This window comes from Pinus tabuliformis, chromosome 7 (assembly GCF_031772625.1).
Source record: "Pinus tabuliformis cultivar Carrire ecotype Pingquan chromosome 7, CPIR1, whole genome shotgun sequence".
Taxonomy (NCBI): Eukaryota; Viridiplantae; Streptophyta; class Pinopsida; order Pinales; family Pinaceae; genus Pinus; species Pinus tabuliformis.
Window position 1 is genome coordinate 733,990,984 of NC_142293.1, and position 19,588 is coordinate 734,010,571.

Genomic DNA, 19,588 nt, shown 5'->3' on the forward strand with positions numbered 1-19,588 from the left:
AAAAATAAAACCATGGTGAAAACTATAGATTGTAATAAACTTGGAACTAAAAACCACTACTAACTTGACCAAGTAAAATTTTCCCAGATTATCTTAACAAACCATGTCTAAATAACAATATAAATCTAATAAATGTTATCTAACGAATTTTCAATAAAAAAATTAATAAGTATGTCAACTTTAAAAAATAATACCTTTTTCAACTAGCAAAAAAATTCAAAAAATTCTATACAACAATAGACATCTAATGAATTTTCAATAACAAAGTTAATCAAGTATATCAACTAGCAATTATCTCAAAAGGTACAAAGAGAGGCCGATAGGATTATTAAATTTGAATTGTTGAATTTTTCTAGAAGAGTTAATTGGTTTGTGGAAAACCTTGTTTTCTTGGACTGGATCATTGTGCAATTACTTTTCTCTAGATGTTTTCTTTATATCTATATTACAAGGAACACATTGAATGTCTTATTTCATTTTAAAGTTAATTATCCAAAATCGAGAGGTTAAGTTAATTACCCAAAATCAAGAAAACTCTATAGATGGCCAAGCATATACAAAGCTTGCTAGTGACCAAGGCAATAACCACCATGACTATCCCCTACCAATATATTTCATTGGAAACCATAATTGTATATTGCAATTAGAAAGTCAAAACATAGTACTAGAAAACATGTTGATATATTGCTATTAAAAAGTTAATTCCATTAGAAACCATGATATTATTATTATATTTTATAAAGAATAATATACATATATAGAATGATACTACATTGAAAACCATAATTGTATAGTGAGATTAGAAAGTCAAAATATAATATTCGAAACCAAGCTAAATATGACATCACTGTTCTTTATTAAATTTGGTTTGTGATAGTGTATTCATTTGAGCATAATGCTCATAAGCATAAGCTAAATAAAATTAGGTAACGAGGATGCACATAAGCATAATGCCAAAGCCTATCATGTGAATTCTTTAAAACTCTATGGGTTTGGCCTAGCAACCCCAAGACACCTACACTTCTATTTGGGGTCTGAGCAATTATGCTATATATTTTTAAGATAAGTTATATATTTGATTTTGGGTAATTAACTTACTCTAAAATGAAATAAGACATTCAATGTGTTCCTTGTAATATAGATATAAACAAAACATCTAGAGAAAAGTAATTGCGCATCTAGAGAAAAGTAATTGCGCAATGATCCAGTCCAAGAAAATAAGGTTTTCCACAAACCAATTAACTCTTCTAGAAAAATTCAACAATTCCAATTTAATAATCCTATCGGCCTCTCTTTGTACCTTTTGGGACAATTGCTAGTTATACATATTTTTAAATTTTAGCATAGTTAAAATGTAAAATTGAAATGCAATGGTTTCTATTACCTGTTTTTGTAAATATACAATCATTTTGTCTGTAGAACATAAAATGTTATCATAAAATTATGTAAACCTTATCGTTCAACTTTTTGGCGGCTGTGTATGAAATACAAACGAAATTACCATGTATTTTTCTCTTATTTTAAATTAAATATATTCTTCTATATATAAAACTTTATTAAATTTTTATGTTATCTGATTTTTTGTTTTAACATTTCCATACATATTTTTAAAATATATTTTAATTTATAAATTGTTATTTTGGAAATGTATTTTAATTTTTAAATTCTTACCTTTTACTTATAGTGTTTTAAAAATTTTACAAAACTATATTAATAATAATAATTGAAAAACAAAAGACTCCAAAATAATGGAAATTCAAATGTGAAAGATGTTGAAGGTTATCTAATTTTCTTGAAAAACGACATGAACACAAACACAAATAGTAAGTTCCTTTTTGAAATAATTAACCACCACATCAATTAATTAATTTATAATAAAGATGAGTTTCGCTGAAAAAGTTTTCCGTGGGAAGAATTGGGAGTGGGACTATAGACCTCCCTAAAATAGAAATAACTATGATGCATGAGTTGGTCGGAAACGCGTGAGAAGTGGGACTGAAAGCCCTGCATATCCGTTGATTTGTAAAAAGCCGAAATATACACTGATCATTAAAAAGCAAAGAAAGCCGAAATATCCGCTAATGTAAGAAAGCGGAAGAGGTACAGAGAATCAGGCATATCATTCATCTGTTTTATGTTAAAGGAAAACGAGGCGGAAGAACCTATAAATTTTAAATTTCGTTTGTGATATGTTTTCTGCGAAGAGCCTCCATTTGGGTGTCTGGTTCTCGTGTGTTTGTGGAGAGAAGCTCTGTAGGTAAAATTTAATGTACAAAATTTGTACGTTGCCAGAAGAGAATGACAATGGATTTGGACCTCTAGTCTGTTCCAGAGAATCCTCTGTTTGGATGCAATTTTGATGAATTCTCGACAGAATAGATCCTCTGTTGGATGCAATTTTGATGAACTCTCGGCTTTCTGTCGATGAGCACAATGGATTTTGATGAATTCTCGACTTTCTGTCGATGAGCGCAATGGTTTTTCATGAATTCTCTTTCTGCTCCAGAAGATCCTCTGCTACATCCAATGGATCGAGCACGATTGATTTGGTCTGTTCCAGAAGATCCTCTGGTATTTCTTGATTCGGTTATTGATTTAGATATGCGCTCTGTCCCTTTGAATGTATATATCGAAGTAAATTCATTTATGATTTGATGCACAGGAACCACCAACCGCTAAGGGGAGAGTTGTTATATTACAATGCGCTCTTGTTACTGCTGCTACACAAACCCTCCTCCTTGTGCTATTCTCTTTGCCTATTCCAAATTGGTTTCAGGTACTCTGTTTATTTCCTTCCTCTGTGTTTATTTAAATTAAATTTAATGTAATTTGTTCTTCTCCTAAAGTCTCTATTTCATTTTCTTTAACTAGTTTAACCTCCCTCGCCTTCACCTTAGTTTAGTTGATTTTGATAATTAGTTTATCATGTTCGATCTAAGTTTCATTTGTCTTGGTTTTCAAATTTGTGTTGGTTGCAAGAACAAGTATAAACTCATTTTTCCATATTAGCGTAAAATCCATTGACTTCTTGATATTAATTTCAACCAGCCGACCTCTGATACTAATTTCAATTACTTGAATACTATCCTTCATTGCCATTTTCGATAGATGGTGGCCCAGCATGTAAAACAGCGGTAATGTTTGGACCTCATCTCATCTCATCTTCGGAGGAGATAAACTTCCTCCAGATCGAATCCTTTGTGCAGCTGTGCAACCAAGATCGAAAAAAGTGGGTGGAATGTTTAACCGATTTCATGTTGGCTGGTTATCCGATCTCGGCGTCTCATTATTTTCCCAACCCACACATAAATCCATTGACTTCTTGATACTCATTTCAATTACTTGAATACTATCCTTCATTGCCATTTTCGATAGATGGTGGCCCAGCATGTAAAACAGCGGCAATGTTTGGACCTCATCTCATCTCATCTTCGGAGGAGATAAACTTCCATCTTCATTTAAATCGTCCAGTTTCCAGTTAGGCCCACACGAGATCGAATCCTTCCTCCAGCTGTGCAACCAAGATCGAAAAAAGTGGGTGGAATGTTTAACCGATTTCATGTTGGCTGGTTATCCGATCTCCGCATCTCATTATTTTCCCACCCCACACATAAATATATTGTCCCATCCTACACAACATAATCTCGTAGGGTTAAGATCTTAAAAATAATCCATATTTTAATAACATAGAAGTTGCTCATTGACGCCAAGATAGGGTAATAAATGCACGAGTTTGAATTTTTATTGCATTCATTGACCTCAGCACATATAGATTTTGAGATGTGGGATTTGGACCTCGGCACAATAGGTACTCATTTTTCCAACACTCACCAGGATAACTTAAATCGTGGAAATTATGAGGAAGCGTGCGAACTTCTATTGAAAATGCCTATGAACTTCAAACATTAAAAATGAACGTGTTTACAGAACATTTGAAACCTCTGATACTTTTTGTTTACACATTGGAAAGTCTGAGCACTTCGTCATCAAGATTCGTCGGTCCTCGCACTCAATTACAATTAGTCCTCATCCGAGCCAATTAGTCCTCACATAAACACAGATAACAGTAAAAGCTGAATGGCTACAATTAGTTGAAACAGCGCTGAATTGCTACAATTAGTTGAAAAAGAGTTGAAACGGAGAGAAGGTATTGAAATACAGTACTTCTGTTTTCGTAATCTTGTGTTTCGGCCACCGTAACCTGATTTGGTCCAATGACAAGGAACATATTTGTAGTTCCATTTGAGATTAGATAGGTTAGATTATATTATTATTATTGTTGCCGCCTAGATTTTCTGAAGTTTCATTGTGTTTTGTGTTTTGTGTGTATGTTAATTATATTTAGGGGTTTACAGAATTTATGTTTATGGTAATCGTGATTGTGGTTTATTTTAATTTTTTTTAAGATTTGATGTAATTAATTTATTGATTTTAAATAGTTCTAGATATTGAGAATAAACATTGACTTATGTGTGATGGCTTTCTTTCATACTATTTATATAAATTTTACAAAATTTATTAATTGAATTGTTGTTTTCATAATTACTTATTTATATTGTATTTTTTTTTACATATTATTTGTTACATAATCACGTATATATTGATATCTGAATTATCACGGTAAAGAATGAATCAATAAGTATTATAAATAAAGAGAATGAAGTGATATGCAATTTTGATTTATTAGTTTTTTGTTTTTTGAGGAGGAGGAGGAGATAATGACTCAATAAATATTTATAAATAAAGAGAATGAAATGATATGAAATTTTAATATATTTTTTTTAAATTTTCAAAGGAGGCGGAGGAGGCAAAGGCTAAGGTGCAGGAAGAGGAGGTGGAGGAGGAAGTGGTGATGGAGGAGGAGTAGGAGCAACAGGAGGTGATGGTGGCAGTGGTGGCGGTGGAAAAGGAGGAGGTGGAGGTGGAAGAGGTGGTGGAGGATGTGGTGGAGACAGAGGAGGAGGAGGAGGAGGAAGGGGAGGGGGAGGAGGAGGTGGTGGTGGAGAAGGGGGTGGTGCAGGCGGGGAAGGGGGAGGAGGAGGGGGAGGGGGAGGAGGAGGTGGTGCAGGCAGGGGAGGGTGATGAGGAGGCAAAGGTGGTGGAGGTGGAGGTGGAGGAGGCAGAGGAGGAATGGGGTGGAGGGTGTGGCAGTGGAGGTGGAGGTGGTGGAGGAGGTGGAGTTGGTAGTGGAAGTGGTGGAGGTGGAGGTGGATGTGGTGGAGGTAGACGAGGAGGAGGTGGAGGTGGAGTGGGAGGAAATGGATGTGGAGGTGGAGGAAGTGATGTTGGAGGTGGAGGGGGAGGAAGTGATGTTGGAGGTGGAGGTGGAGGAGGTGATTGTGGGGGTGGAGGAGGCTGAGGAGGAGGTGGAGGTGGAGGTGGTAGAGGAGGTGGAGGTGGAGGTGGAGGAAAAGGAGGTGCTGGAGGAGGATGAGAAGGAAGCAGAAGAGGAGGTGGATGTGGAGTTGGGAATGGAGGTGAAGGAGGAGGAGGAGGTCGAGGTTGTGGATGCGATGGTGGAAGTGGAGGTGGACGAGATGGTGGAGGGATGAGGAGGAGGTGGAGGTGGAGGAGGAGGATGCAGATGTGGATGTGGAGGAGAGGAGGAGGTGGTGGACGTGGAGGAGGTGGTGCAGGAGGAGGCAGAGGTGAAGGAGGAGGACGAGGAGGAGGATGTGGGGGTCAAGGTGGAGGAGAAAGAGGAGGTGTAGGCAGCGGCAAAGGTGGTGGAGGAGGTGGAGGTGGAGGAAGAGGAGGTGGTGGAGGAGGATGAGGAGGAAGAAGAGGAGGTGGAGGTGGATGACGACGAGGACGAGGGGGTGGAGGAGGAGGTTGTGGACAGGATGTGGAGGTGGAGGACAAGGAGATGGAGGAGGAGGTGGAGGTGGAGGCGGTAATGGAGGGGGAGGAGGAGGAGGAGGGGTTGGAGATTGAGATGGTGGAGGTGCAGGAGGGGGTGGGCGTTAAGGTGGTGGAGGAGGAGGTAGAGATGGAGATGGAGCTAGTGGTGGGGGTGGAGGTGGAGGTGGAGATGGAGATGGAGGAGTAGTTGGAGGTGGAGGAGGAGGAGGAGGAGGCTGAGGAGGAGTAGGTGGTGGAGGTGGAGGTGGTTGAGGAGGACATGGAAGTGGGGGTGGAGGAGGAGGTGGAGATGGAGGAGGAGGAGGCTGAGGAGGAGTAAGTGGTGGAGGTGGATGTGGCAGAGGAGGACATGGAAGTGGGGGTGGAGGAGGAGGTGGAGATGGAGATGGAGATGGAGGAGGTGGAGGTGGAGGTGGAGGGGTGGATGGAGGTTGAGTTGGTGGAGGTGGAGTTGTAGGAAGAGGAGGTGGTGGAGGAGGATGAGGAGAAGGAGAAGGAGGAGGATGAGGAGGACGCAGAGGAGGAGGAGGAGGAGGAGGAGGAGGAGGAGGGGGTGGTGGTGCACGAGTGGAGGTGAAGGTGAAGGAGGAGGGGGTGGAGGTGATGGTGGAGGCGGAGGTGGAGATGGAGGTGGAGGAGGAGGGGTAAGGGGTTGGAGGTTGAGGTGGATAAGGTGGTGTGGGGGTTTGGAGGTTGAGGTGGTGGAGGATGTGAAGGTTGAGGTGGTGGTGGAGGAGGAGGTGATGGAGGTGGAGGTGGTGGAGGAGGAGGAGCTGGAGGAGTGGGATGAGCAGGAGGAGGTGGAGAATAAAGTCATCCTAGACATAGTTAATATGTGTAGTATTTCACAACAACCTTGCTATTAAAGTTAATAAGGGTTATCATTAGTCAGAAAATAAAAATACTAGGGGAGTGAGGAGGTGGTGGAGGAGGAAGAGGAGGTGGAGGACAGGGTCGAGGTTGAGGTGGAGGTGGTGGGGGATGGCGTGGAGGTTGAGGTTGTGGAGGTGGTGGAGATGGTGGAGGTGGAGGTTGTGTTGGAGGAGGTGGTGGAGGTGGAGGTGCAGGTGATGGAGGAGGAGGTGGAGATGTAGGTGGAGGTGGAGGAGTAGGAGGAGGTGGCGAAGGTAAAGGTGTTTGAGGAGGATGTGGAGGTGTAGGTGGAGGTGGAGGAGTACGAGGAGGTGGTGGAGATGGATGTGGTCGAGGAGGAGGTGGAGGTGGAGGATGAAAAGGAGGTGGAGGTGGAGGCAGAGCAGGAGGTGAAGGCAGAGGTGGTGCAAGAGGTGGAGGTGGATGAAGAGTAGGTGGTGGAGGAGGAGGAGGATGAGGAGGAAGCAGAGGAGGAGGAGGTGGTGGACATGATGATGGAGGAGGAGGAGGAGGAGTTTGTGGAGGTGGTGGGGGATGAGGTGGAGGTTTAGGTTGTGGAGAAGTTGGAGGTGGAGGTGGAGGTGGTAGTGGAGGAGGACATGGAGGTGGAGGTGGTGGATGAGGTGGATATGGAGATGTAGGTGGATGTGGAGGAGTAGGAGGACATGGTGGAGGTGGAGGTGGTCGAGGACGAAATGGAGGCAGAGGTGGAGGAGGAGGAGGAAAAGGAGATGGAGGTGGAGGAAAGAGTAGGTGGTGGAAGAGTAGGTGGTGGAAGAGTAGGTAGTGGAGGAGGAGGAGCAGGAGCAGGAGGAAGTGCAAGAGGAAGAGGAGATGGACGAGGTGGTGGAGGGGGAGGAGGAAGAGGCAAAGGTGGTGGAGGTGGAGGAGGAGGAGGCAGAGGCAGAGGTGGTGGAACAATAGGTGGTGGAGGAGGATGTGGAGGAGGAGAAGGAGGAGGATGAGGGTGAAGTGGGGGAGGAGGAGGAGGAGGAGGAGGAGGTGGAGGAGGGAAGGGGGTGGATGTAAAGTTTGTGGAGGTGGAGCTAGAGGAGGAGGACGAGGTGGAGGTGGAGGTGGAGATATGCAAGTTAATCTAAGATTCATGTCTTGAATACAAATATTATATTGCCAATATCTTCACTACTTGAGGAGTTGGTGGAGGTGGTGGGGGACGCGGTGCAGGTTTAGGTTGTGGAGGTTGTGGAGAAGGTGGAGGTGGAGGTGGAGGTGGTAGTGGAGGAGGAGGTGCTAGAGATGGAGGTAGAGGAGGTGGATATGGAGATGCAGGTGGATGTGGAGGAGTAGTAGGACGTGGTGGAGGTGGAGGTGGTTGAGGAGGAAATGGAGGTGGAGGTGGAGGTGGAGGATTGAAAGGAGGTGGAGGAAGAGTAGGTGGCAAAGGAGGATGTAGAGGAGGAGGAGGAGGAGGCAGAGGCAGAAGTGGTGGAGGTGGAGGAGGAGGAGGTAGAGGCGGATGTATGTTTCAATCGTACATATATGGTAATTTATGGTTGTTACTAATGATAAAACTTGTGAACCAAATTTCCCTTTTAGATAACACTTATGCTTGGTTGATTAAGTTGTCCATATGATATTTTGCAGTGATTTGTTGAACATCTTTTGGTAAATTTCATGGTTATAACATCTTTGTCATTGTAAAACGACACTCTTGGGTTGTAGTCGCACACACTACACTCGTTGCACTTGGGGAATGTGTATAAAGTGATGTTTTCATATATAGTCATCATTTCTCAAGTATCTCTAAGTTTTCTTGAGGAGTTGGTATGTGTCGTGAATGGTTCCATGTCTAAACTCAGCTTATTTGCCCCTCACCTCATATTCTGGACTTAGACAAATATTTGGCTTCAAAGTAAACTCATTAAGGTGAAGAGCACACAAGCACACTATGAAGCCTTTATGGGGAATCCTTCATTATTTGGAAGAGCACCATGCACCCTCCAAGGGCAGAAGACTCAAAATAATGGGTTTTCTACTCAAAATCTCAGTAAAGCTTTGTATCCCACCTCTAAGATGAGGTAGCAAATGAGCCATAGAATGATTCTGTATATTTAATGAATTAAGGCTCATTCATCCTCCAATTTCTTTCCAACAAATTTTAATGTTGAATCTTGAATTTCACATTGTTAATAATGTTCAAACTCTCTACATTTAGAGTTATAGTATTTCTATTGAATTAATTCCCTTACCCTTTCCAGAAAATCTCTTCACAAATATTATTCATTAGAAACGAATGGTACAAAACAATTTAACCTAACCTAAACAAAAGAAATGGTATGGTAAAGTCATACAACTGTTGCAATAAAGAAATTCATAGAAGTAAGATATAAGTTTTGCTTCTCTATTCCTAGAACTACAAATGAACTTCACTTCCAATACCAAGTTTGCAGGTAAATTGCAAAAAAAAAGTGTGACAATCTACAAAGTTCGAAAAGATATTATCTTCATGGAATCTAATTCAAGGATATTTTACTAAAAACTCAACTCCTTGGGTCTATTTCAGACATAATGAAAATAAAAATATGGATCATGCATAGCCAAAGTGCTAAATATGTAACCATTTCATGCATTGCAAAATTTTCATGAAAACTAATTTAGGGATATTTTTACCAAAATTCCTACTCTTTGGGTTATTTCAAACAACTAAAAATTAAAATAAGTACCATCAGGTAAGACATACTAAGGTGGTTTTGTTTTCATTAGTTTTTTCCTTGTTTTGAATTTCCCGTTGGGCATAACTAGAGGGCTCAACATGTAAACATTTCTTCTATTTTGCAAGAAAAAATATTTTGTTCCTGTTTCCAAAAGGGAGTGTACGTGCTAAGGAAAACGGCTTAAAAATAAAAAAAGAACCTAAAAGAAGAAAATAAAGGATGCATCTAAAGATGCCAAGAACTACTTGTATAGACAATGCAAAAAGATATTTATGATTACCATACGTTTTAAGTAGAAGTAGTTGTGACAATTTAGAATAGGTTCTCTTCAACTCAGTGTCAAATTGAATGGTGAAATGACTAAACAAATAAAATCAAAAGATATACCATGTATGCAACTCTAGACAAAACAAAAGAACATTTTATCATTTTGCTTCATTGCAACACATTAACTTTTGAAGATGACAAGATAACAAAATTCCAAATGAATGATTCCAAGTTATGCCATGTAAGAGATATATGTAGTCATGACATAGAAATTTTTGTTACAGGTAACCAATGATGAATGATAAAAGTTGTTGTGTGAAATTACTAAGCATTGTATTTTATCTACATAGTAAAAGGATTGAAATTATTTGTAATCTATCATGCCTCAATCTTGTAGAGTACCAAATGATATTTGTTACTATGACTTTTTATAAATTATAAGAGAAATAATTAATAATTGAAAGATGTTGTGTTAGGCTAATAATGTAGCTTAGTTGTTCATTTTTGTTCAAAATTAGATACTCCAAATAGCGTTTTGAATTAATGAATCTGCCAAAAAAGAGGAAAATACTATCAAACAAGACATTGACCACCATCCCCCCAAAAATAGGAAAATATTATCAAACAAGACATTGACCACCATCCAACATAGTCACGCATACACAGGGCTTGCTGATGAGCCCCAAAAATGTACAATTATTTGGGCTCATTCAACCTCCTAAGTTGACTTAATCCACCATTCTAATTTGTTTATTGCATGTTTTTGATTATTTTTATGTTAATAGAGTGAATTTGGTTAGTCATTATGCCAACAAGTCTAATGGGTGCTTTGTGTAGCCTTTTTGGTCAACTTGGAGACAAAATTGAAGGTCTTAATGAGCACTTGGCAGCCAAATTCGTGGGAGAACAAGCTAGAGGATTTGTAGGAAGGTGTCCCCCTCATTTATGGGCCCTTACCTCGAATTCTCCACCATCAGCTCGGAGTTCAAAGGCCACCAAATCAATGAGCACAAGGGCAGCCAAGCAAGTCAAGTTGGACTGCTGTTAACTACAAGTCTTGGGCAGCCAAGTCCCTAACTTTTAGGAGGACTGTTGGGTCCTCAAATTGTATAAATAAGAAGGCTTGGGGCCTCATTTTGGTTAGCTAGTGGTTAGTCATTTTGTAGCCAGTTAGTCATTTTGTTTTAGCCATTAGTTAGCTAGTTTGTAGTTCGATTTGTATGCAATAGATTAGCTTTGCTTTCAGCTCATGTTAAAGTTCTCCTTGTGGACAGTTTTGATGTACTTTTCATTTCTTGATTAATAAAGATGGATCCAGCTTTGCACCAGCTCTAAGTCTTTCATGGGAGGCTGTAGCTCTTGGGGTTGGGCCCATCTCAAGTGCCCAGTACCTCCCTTGTTTCTCTTTATGTGCGTTTGCTGCGTTCTTGAGAAAAAATCTGCTCTTTAGATTTAATTCATGCTGTGTTACTTAGGTTGCTTTCGATGGTTAAAGTAGTTTCTTATGTTTAAGATAGATTGGTAGGAGTTATTTATGCGTTTATATCTCTTTGATAATGTTTTGTTCACAGGTTGTACGTGATTCTTTTCATGAATAAGGTTGATGTCCACCGATTTCATTAACTTGTTAGATAGATCACATGATATTTCGATTGCATGCAAGATGTAGTTGGTTTGATCAAGTAACCACTATGCAGGGCATCTTCATCACCTCCTCGTTCATTTGAGCCTCGTTTAGATCAGCTCCTCCATCACCAAGTCTATTCCCTCAGCTCCCATCTTCTCTTTTGCCAAGTAACCTTACCTTCTTCCCCATTGTTGTCTCAACTACCTTCAAGCCAAGTCAGCTTTCCACCTCATCTCACCACTCCATCCATCAGTTCCTGGGTCACTTCAGACCTCCATCCTACCTCCATAACCATCCATGCATCTTCCCTCAACCATCCATCCTCAAAAATCCAATTCGTAAACATCTTGTAGAAGAATTACAGAACATCCTGTAGAAGACTTACAACACTTCCTGTAGAAACCCCTGCAGACTTCCTGTAGAAGTTCATAAACACGGTTGCATGGCCTCCAGACTTTGTGAAACTCTCAGAAAGAATGCTAGGGATCCCTTAGACCCTCTCTGTACCTGCCTGACCTATTCCATGCATTTCATCCCTTGATCCATCCCTGCACAGTGGAAAACTAGTTAGAATCACATGCATGATAATTCCAACAACTTAATCAAAAATACAAAAAGATGTTTTCTTCAGATAGTGATAACTTAGACACATGCATTTTACCTTCCTAGAAGTAATGGCATCTCTTCTCATAGTTTGCATTCTCATTTTTGCATCAGTAGGACTAGTTGGTAGAATTAGGGTTTGTTAGGGTTTACTAGGGTTTTCATGCTTTGTTGACTTTCAGTTCCTTTCTGCAACTAGATTAGTCTTCTTTCAGTTAGCTTTCGTCCATCATTCATAAAGCTTCTTCTGTGAGCCTATAGAAGTTGGCTTGAGCCCTAGCGGACTTGTGCCAGCTGACCAAGTGACAGCTGCGACAAGAGTTAGTACTTGTGCATACAGCACCGTCGCTTCCAAGTTTGTACGAACTACTCGGTTGATAAAATTAGAGATAGGAAGCTCCAGGAGTTGTACCATTATTGCTACAATACTGGAGCCCACCATCTTTTTGGCGCTGTTGCCGGGGAAGCGTCAAAGTATTGGTGATTGCTGCTTTTATTCTATTTTCCACTACAATCTTCTGCTAAGTAGTTTATTTCATTTCCATTATGCAATTTCGTTTATGCAAAAGTAGATTAGCATTTCCCGCTTTCATAGATTAGTATTTCAATTCCGCAATTTCATTTCTGCAAGCGTAGATTAGCATTTCAATTCCGCAAGCATAGACTAGCATTTCATTCCTGCAATTTCATTTGAGAAAAATAGATTAGTCCTTTCCTGCTTTCATTTTAATTCCGCATTTTCATTTTAGCAAGATAGTTAGTTGCAGTTCAATCTATTTCAGTTTTGCAAGTAGAAGTAGAAAAAAACAAAAATCAAGAAAAAAGATTTCATTTCATGCCTTGTAGGAGTAGAGATAAGTTAGAAAAATGATTGCAAAACACCCCCACTGCTTCACACAACCTTCTCTCTTCTTCGATGGCTGTGATTGAAGAACCCCTGGGTGGACATCAAGGCATATTTAAAGAACCTCTAGGGGAGAAGAAGAAGAAAACATTCCTCTGGAGCAAATGGCTACAGGTAGAGATGTTGGGAGCAACATCTTGTCAAAAGATGAATTTGAAAATCAAATCAAAGATTTCAAGAGTGATATGAGGCAGTTTCTTGCCATGCAACTGGATACCTTGCGGATCCAGAAGAAGCAAGAGGAAGCCAAGAGGGCTTTGGTCATTTTTTGTCCTAGGTGCCTTAAAAAGCATCCTAGGAACGAATGTCCAATGCACTCCCTAGAAGTGTGTTTCATCTGTGAGGAATACCATCCTACAGATCAGTGTCCTTCCTTGCCCAGAATCAAAGCTACATATCAAAGAGCCAAGAGAGCCACTGAATCACTCTGTTATATGAACCAAAGGAGGCCACATGGACCCATACCCTACCAGCAGGAACTACAAGGGACACCTGAGACCTATTATGACCCTTACCAAGCCACCTTCATGCCTTCTTGGGGTCCCCCTGCTCATCCTTCTTGGTCTACACCTCCTCCTTGGTCATATTCTCCTTGTTCCTTCACAGATCCATATTATGCCCAACCAGTTGCTCATTCGTTTCACTCTTATGCTCAGCCACAGCCTCAGTGGAATGCACCTTATCAGGAGTGGAGGCCCCAGTACAACTCTCATCCCGCTCATTTTCCTCCACCACCTGCTCATCCACAACCATCGCCTCCTCCTCCACCAAGGCAACCCCAAATGCCTACCCAACCACAATGCCATCCATCTCCATCTCAATTTCACACCCCCACTCAGCTACCCGTACCTCTATTTCCAAAGCCATACAATGGAGCAGCTCAACCCAATTGCAAATCTGAGGCACAACATATGCAAATGACTCCTTTTGAGCTCAATGATGTTCACCAAAGCTCAGGAAGAGTGTTGCAAAAGAGAGAATCTATTGACAACATTGAAGGACCAAAGGCAAAAGAAGATTCAAAAGAGGAGATCAAAGAACCAAGGGCTGCACTTGATGAAGAAAAGAGATCAGAATCAGAGATCGAGAGAGTTCCCTCATGGTTACCATCAAATCCTCCATGTATTCCAGAGAAAAATCAACAACAAGAGGAAGATCAGAAGGTCATGATAGAAGGTGACATGAAGAATGATCCAGATCAGCAAAAGAACCAAGGATATCAAAGCTATATTGAGATATGGTTTCAGAAGGTCACTCAGTTGCAGCAGTACTCTCTTCCTCAGCTATGTTTTGTACTTTCAAAGTCAGATCATTTTGTCTCTGAAACTTGGATAATTGTCAAAGCATGCATTCCGAGCCTTCACATCATCTTGTCTCTAATCTCGATGTGCACATGGCTCCATTAGAAGTATTCTTATACTTGAAAATGATTTTGTTTTTTCAAGTAGGGTAGGGTAGAGAAAAAAAAAAGGAAAAAAGGAAAAGAAAAAATGAAAAAAAAAGGAAAATAGAAATCTAAGGTGAAAACCTCCTCGGAGGCGCCTTAGATTGGCTCATTGATTGAAAACCTCCATGAGGCGGTCAATGGGTTGAAAAAAAAGAGAAAAGAGAATAAGATCTTTGGGTGAAAACCTCCCTTGGAGGCGCCCAAGGCAGGCAATTAGGGTGAAAACCTCCATGATGCGCCCTAGTTGTTTTTAAAAAAAAAAGAGAAAAAGAAAAAGAAAAATAAAGCTAATCTCCATTTCATGTTGCAGCAATGACATTGCAGGTTAAAGAAGGACGTTTCATGACAGGAGGAGCACTCAAATCAAAGACAAAGGAGTTTTTGTGCCTTCTACAGGAAGTTTCGTATCTTCTACAGGAAGCTTACAGGAAAGCCAAATTGATCTCCGAGGAGGACCTGAAGGCTTGGAATATGTCCATGAGGCCTACCCACATCCATGCTTCCATTCCTCACCCCTCTTCCATCATTTTTTTCATGTCATTATGCTTCTTTCCTCAAAACTGTGTCTTCTACAGGAAGCTCTGTATTTCTACAGGAAACATCCTGTAGAACCTTTGGACGAGCCAAATCCAATTTCAAAAGTGAATCTAATGGTGGGAGTCTATTGGTTAGGCCTGCAAGCACTTGTGTGTCCATCCCTTGCCTTCATCCATCATTTTTTCACCTCCTTATGCTTCTCATTGTGCTTCTACAGGAACTTCCTGTAGAAATTGTGGGAAACTAGGTATGCATTTCAAAAAGTGGTTTGGCGAGCATGGTGGCTTCCTCAAGGGTTTAGAATCCCTCATGCCATCTTCCAACTCCTCCTCCATCATCTCCATACCTGCATCACAACCAAAATTTATTTTGTCATCCCATGCAAGCACATGCAAAAAGCCTTGAGGCAAAAATCCATAGAACCAAATTTGTTTTTGCCATAACTTGAAAACCATGCATCCTTTTGACAAACCGTTTTATGGGGAATTGTACAAGGTTGATGAAAACATGCCGGAGCAGTTTCATGCAATTCCGGTGCACGGTTTCCAAGAAATCAGCCTCCATCACCATCAGCCATTTTTGCATTTTCTCCATAACCATGCATCCGTTTCAAAACATGTTTCATGGGGAGATGCACGTGGGTGATAGTAGCCTACCCAAGCAGTTTCAGCCGATTCCGATGCACGGTTTCCGAGAAATCGACCTCTGAAATCTTCAGCCATTTTCCATTTTTCTCGAAATCCGTGCATCCATTGATCACGAATTTGCTATGGGAGATGCATAATGATGGTGTGAACATGCTCACCAAGTTTCAGATCAAACCGATCTACCGTTTGGGAGAAATGGCAAAAAGAAGTTCTGGTTGTGACCATGCAGCAGCAGCAGCTTGAACAGGCAGAGTTGAACGTGGAAATGAACGCGTGCAGCTTAGATCCATCCAGAGGGCACCTACACAAGAAAAAAACAGCCATAAATCATCAGTCAAACCACCATACATGCAGTGAATGAAGATCAACACATGCATGCAGCAAGACGCTTCACAATCAGCCGTTTAACTTGCAGGTACGTGACTAACTTAATTCCTCTGTTTCATGAATGTAATTCGAGAACTGCATGAATGAATGAGATGAGTGGATTCAGCCAAGAAGGGAGCCACGTTCAATTGCACTCAGCAAGGCAAAAATCACGCATGCATGGATCATCCATTCACGTGAAGTTCAAAACAAAACACAGTCAGTTGGGGATTAACTAAACTCTAGTGCAACTAATGGAATTGAATACAAGCAGAGAAAAAATAGATAACAACAGCATTTCATGACATTACTTCAGTTCGAAAAAGCCAGCACGCACGTTTTTTGCCACCTCACCACAAATCACGCAGTGAATAAAGGAACGCTCAGCTGAAGACTCACGTAATTGTTGTTCAGGTACACTTGCTAACTGTTGTTCATTTACACTTGCAAATGTTAAACTCACGTCCTTCATCAAGTTTTGGGCTTGTTAACAATTCTCCCGCATGCAAAGATCATTCAAAGGCGCAGAGACATCCTACAGGCGTTTTCTACAGGATGTCGTCTACAGGAAAGGAAGAAAACAACCCTGCAGAAAGAAACCACGGGATTTTTAGAAAAGTTCAAGCTCAAAACGAGGGGAAAGGAGGAGCATTAATTCTGAACTTTGGCATGCCTGCGCGGGACCTCTTATTTCATTTCCACCACTAGATTATACGATGCAACCACCAGCTCAAGAACTTGTGGCCAGAGATTTGCATAACCATGCATGGACATTCAGACATATCTATCGTGGTCAGCCAAAGAGGCATCTTCTAACAACAGGATGGGGTGTATTTGTGAGTGCGAAGAGACTTTTTGCTGGTGACTCTGTCCTTTTTATAAGGGATGAAAAATCACAACTACTTCTGGGTATAAGGCGTGCAAATCGGCAACAAGCAACTATGTCGTCATCTGTCCTGTCTAGTGACAGCATGCATATTGGCGTTCTTGCTGTAGCAGCGCATGCTGCTTCAAACCATAGCCCATTTACCGTTTTCTACAATCCAAGGGCAAGCCCTTCAGAGTTTGTCATTCCTCTGTCTAAGTACAACGAAGCAATCTATGGCACCCAGGTTTCACTTGGCATGCGGTTCAGGATGATGTTTGAAACTGAGGAATCAGGCGTGCGCAGATATATGGGTACCATTACAGGGATCAGTGATCTTGATTCTATGAAATGGCCAAACTCAGAGTGGCGTAATATCCAGGTTGGGTGGGATGAATCAACTGCTGGTGAAAGGAAGAATCGAGTTTCTATCTGGGAGATTGAGCCCGTTGCCACCCCATTTTTCATTTGTCCTCCGCCTTTCTTCAGGCCCAAGCGCCCACGGCAGCCAGGAATGTTGGGTGAAGAATCAGAAATAGAGAGTGCCATCAAGAGATCTTCACTGTGGTTTGGGGAGGAGACTGGTATTGTTAATTCTCAAAATCCTACAATGCCTGGTGTTGGTTTACTCCAATGGATGAACATGCATCAGAGACCTGATATAATAAACTCAGCCATCCAGCCAGATTACTATCGTCCTATGGCTGCTGCTACCTTACAAAAACTGGGGAGCAGTGACATAACCAAGCCTTTGAATTCAGCCCAACAGGCATTGCAGTCACATCAGTTACAATTCAGTATTCCACAGTCCCAACAGTCAGAATTGTATCAACCTCAAATTATGTGGTCACAACAGCTGGATCAACACCATCTTCATATGCAACAGCAAAATCCTTCCCAACAAGTGGAGCAGCAGCACAGTTCGAGAAGAAGGCACCCTCAGCCGCGCAGACCAAAACAGTGAAGGCAGTTCTACAGGAAGTTAGCAGACTGTTTCTACAGGAAGACAGAGGACTGTTTCTACAGGAAGACAGAGAAAAGTTATCAGACTGTTTCTACAGGAAGACAGAGACTGTTTCTACAGGAAGTTTGGAAAAAGGGCGGCAAAAGGAGAAATCGGCCAAGATGCTAGCCAAGGAAGTCACCAAGGCCATCAAGGACAAGGGGAGAGATTTGGTTGCTCAGAGGATGAGCAACACTTTAAGTAGGGGGGTGATGATGAGCCCCAAAAATGTACAATTATTTGGGCTCATTCAACCTCCTAAGTTGACTTAATCCACCATTCTCATTTGTTTATTGCATGTTTTTGATTATTTTTATGTTAATAGAGTGAATTTGGTTAGTCATTATGCCAACAAGTCTAATGGGTGCTTTGTGTAGCCTTTTTGGTCAACTTGGAGACAAAATTGAAGGTCTTAATGAGCACTTGGCAGCCAAATTCGTGGGAGAACAAACTAGAGGATTTGTAGGAAGGTGTCCCCCTCATTTATGGGCCCTTACCTCGAATTCTCCAGCATCAGCTCGGAGTTCAAAGGCCACCAAATCAATGAGCACAAGGGCAGCCAAGCAAGTCAAGTTGGACTGCTGTTAACTACAAGTCTTGGGCAGCCAAGTCCCTAACTTTTAGGAGGACTGTTGGGTCCTCAAATTGTATAAATAAGAAGGCTTGGGGCCTCATTTTGGTTAGCTAGTGGTTAGTCATTTTGTAGCCAGTTAGTCATTTTGTTTTAGCCATTAGTTAGCTAGTTTGTAGTTCGATTTGTATGCAATAGATTAGCTTTGCTTTCAGCTCATGTTCAAGTTCTCCTTGTGGACAGTTTTGATGTACTTTTCATTTCTTGATTAATAAAGATGGATCCAGCTTTGCACCAGCTCTAAATCTTTCATGGGAGGCTGTAGCTCTTGGGGTTGGGCCCATCTCAAGTGCCCAGTACCTCCCTTGTTTCTCTTTATGTGTGTTTGTGGCGTTCTTGAGAAAAAATCTGCTCTTTAGATTTAATTCATGTTGTGTTACTTAGGTTGCTTTCGATGGTTAAAGTAGTTTCTTATGTTTAAGATAGATTGGTAGGAGTTATTCATGCGTTTATATCTCTTTGATAATGTTTTGTTCACAGGTTGTACGTGATTCTTTTCATGAATAAGGTTGTTGTCCACCGATTTCATTAACTTGTTAGATAGATCACATGATATTTCGATTGCATGCAAGATGTAGTTGGTTTGATCAAGTAACCACTATGCAGGGCATCTTCATCACCTCCTCATTCATTTGAGCCTCGTTCAGATCAGCTCCTCCATCACCAAGTCTGTTCCCTCAGCTCCCATCTTCTCTTTTGCCAAGTAACCTTACCTTCTTCCCCATTGTTGTCTCAACTACCTTCAAGCCAAGTCAGCTTTCCACCTCATCTCACCACTCCATCCATTAGTTCCTGGGTCACTTCAGACCTCCATCCTACCTCCATAACTATCCATGCATCTTCCCTCAACCATCCATCCTCAAAGATCCAATTCGTAAACATCCTGTAGAAGAATTACAGAACATCCTGTAGAAGACTTACAACACTTCCTATAGAAACCCCTGCAGACTTCCTGTAGAAGTTCATAAACACGGTTGCATGGCCTCCAGACTTTGTGAAACTCTCAGAAAGAATGCTAGGGATCCCTTAGACCCTCTCTGTACCTGCCTGACCTCTTCCATGCATTTCATCCCTTGATCCATCCCTGCACAGTGGAAAACTAGTTAGAATCACATGCATGATAATTCCAACAACTTAATCAAAAATACAAAAAGATGTTTTCTTCAGATATTGATAACTTAGACACATGCATTTTACCTTCCTATAAGTAATGGCATCTCTTCTCATAGTTTGCATTCTCATTTTTGCATCAGTAGGACTAGTTGGTAGAATTAGGGTTTG

General features: G+C 41.2%; 1 pseudogene; it reads left to right on the forward strand.

Annotated features, from left to right (window-relative positions):
- The first annotated feature begins 2,484 nt into the window (after positions 1-2,484).
- On the forward strand, positions 2,485-17,637 carry LOC149249621 (auxin response factor 19 pseudogene; annotated as a pseudogene).
- The last annotated feature ends 1,951 nt before the right edge of the window (positions 17,638-19,588 follow it).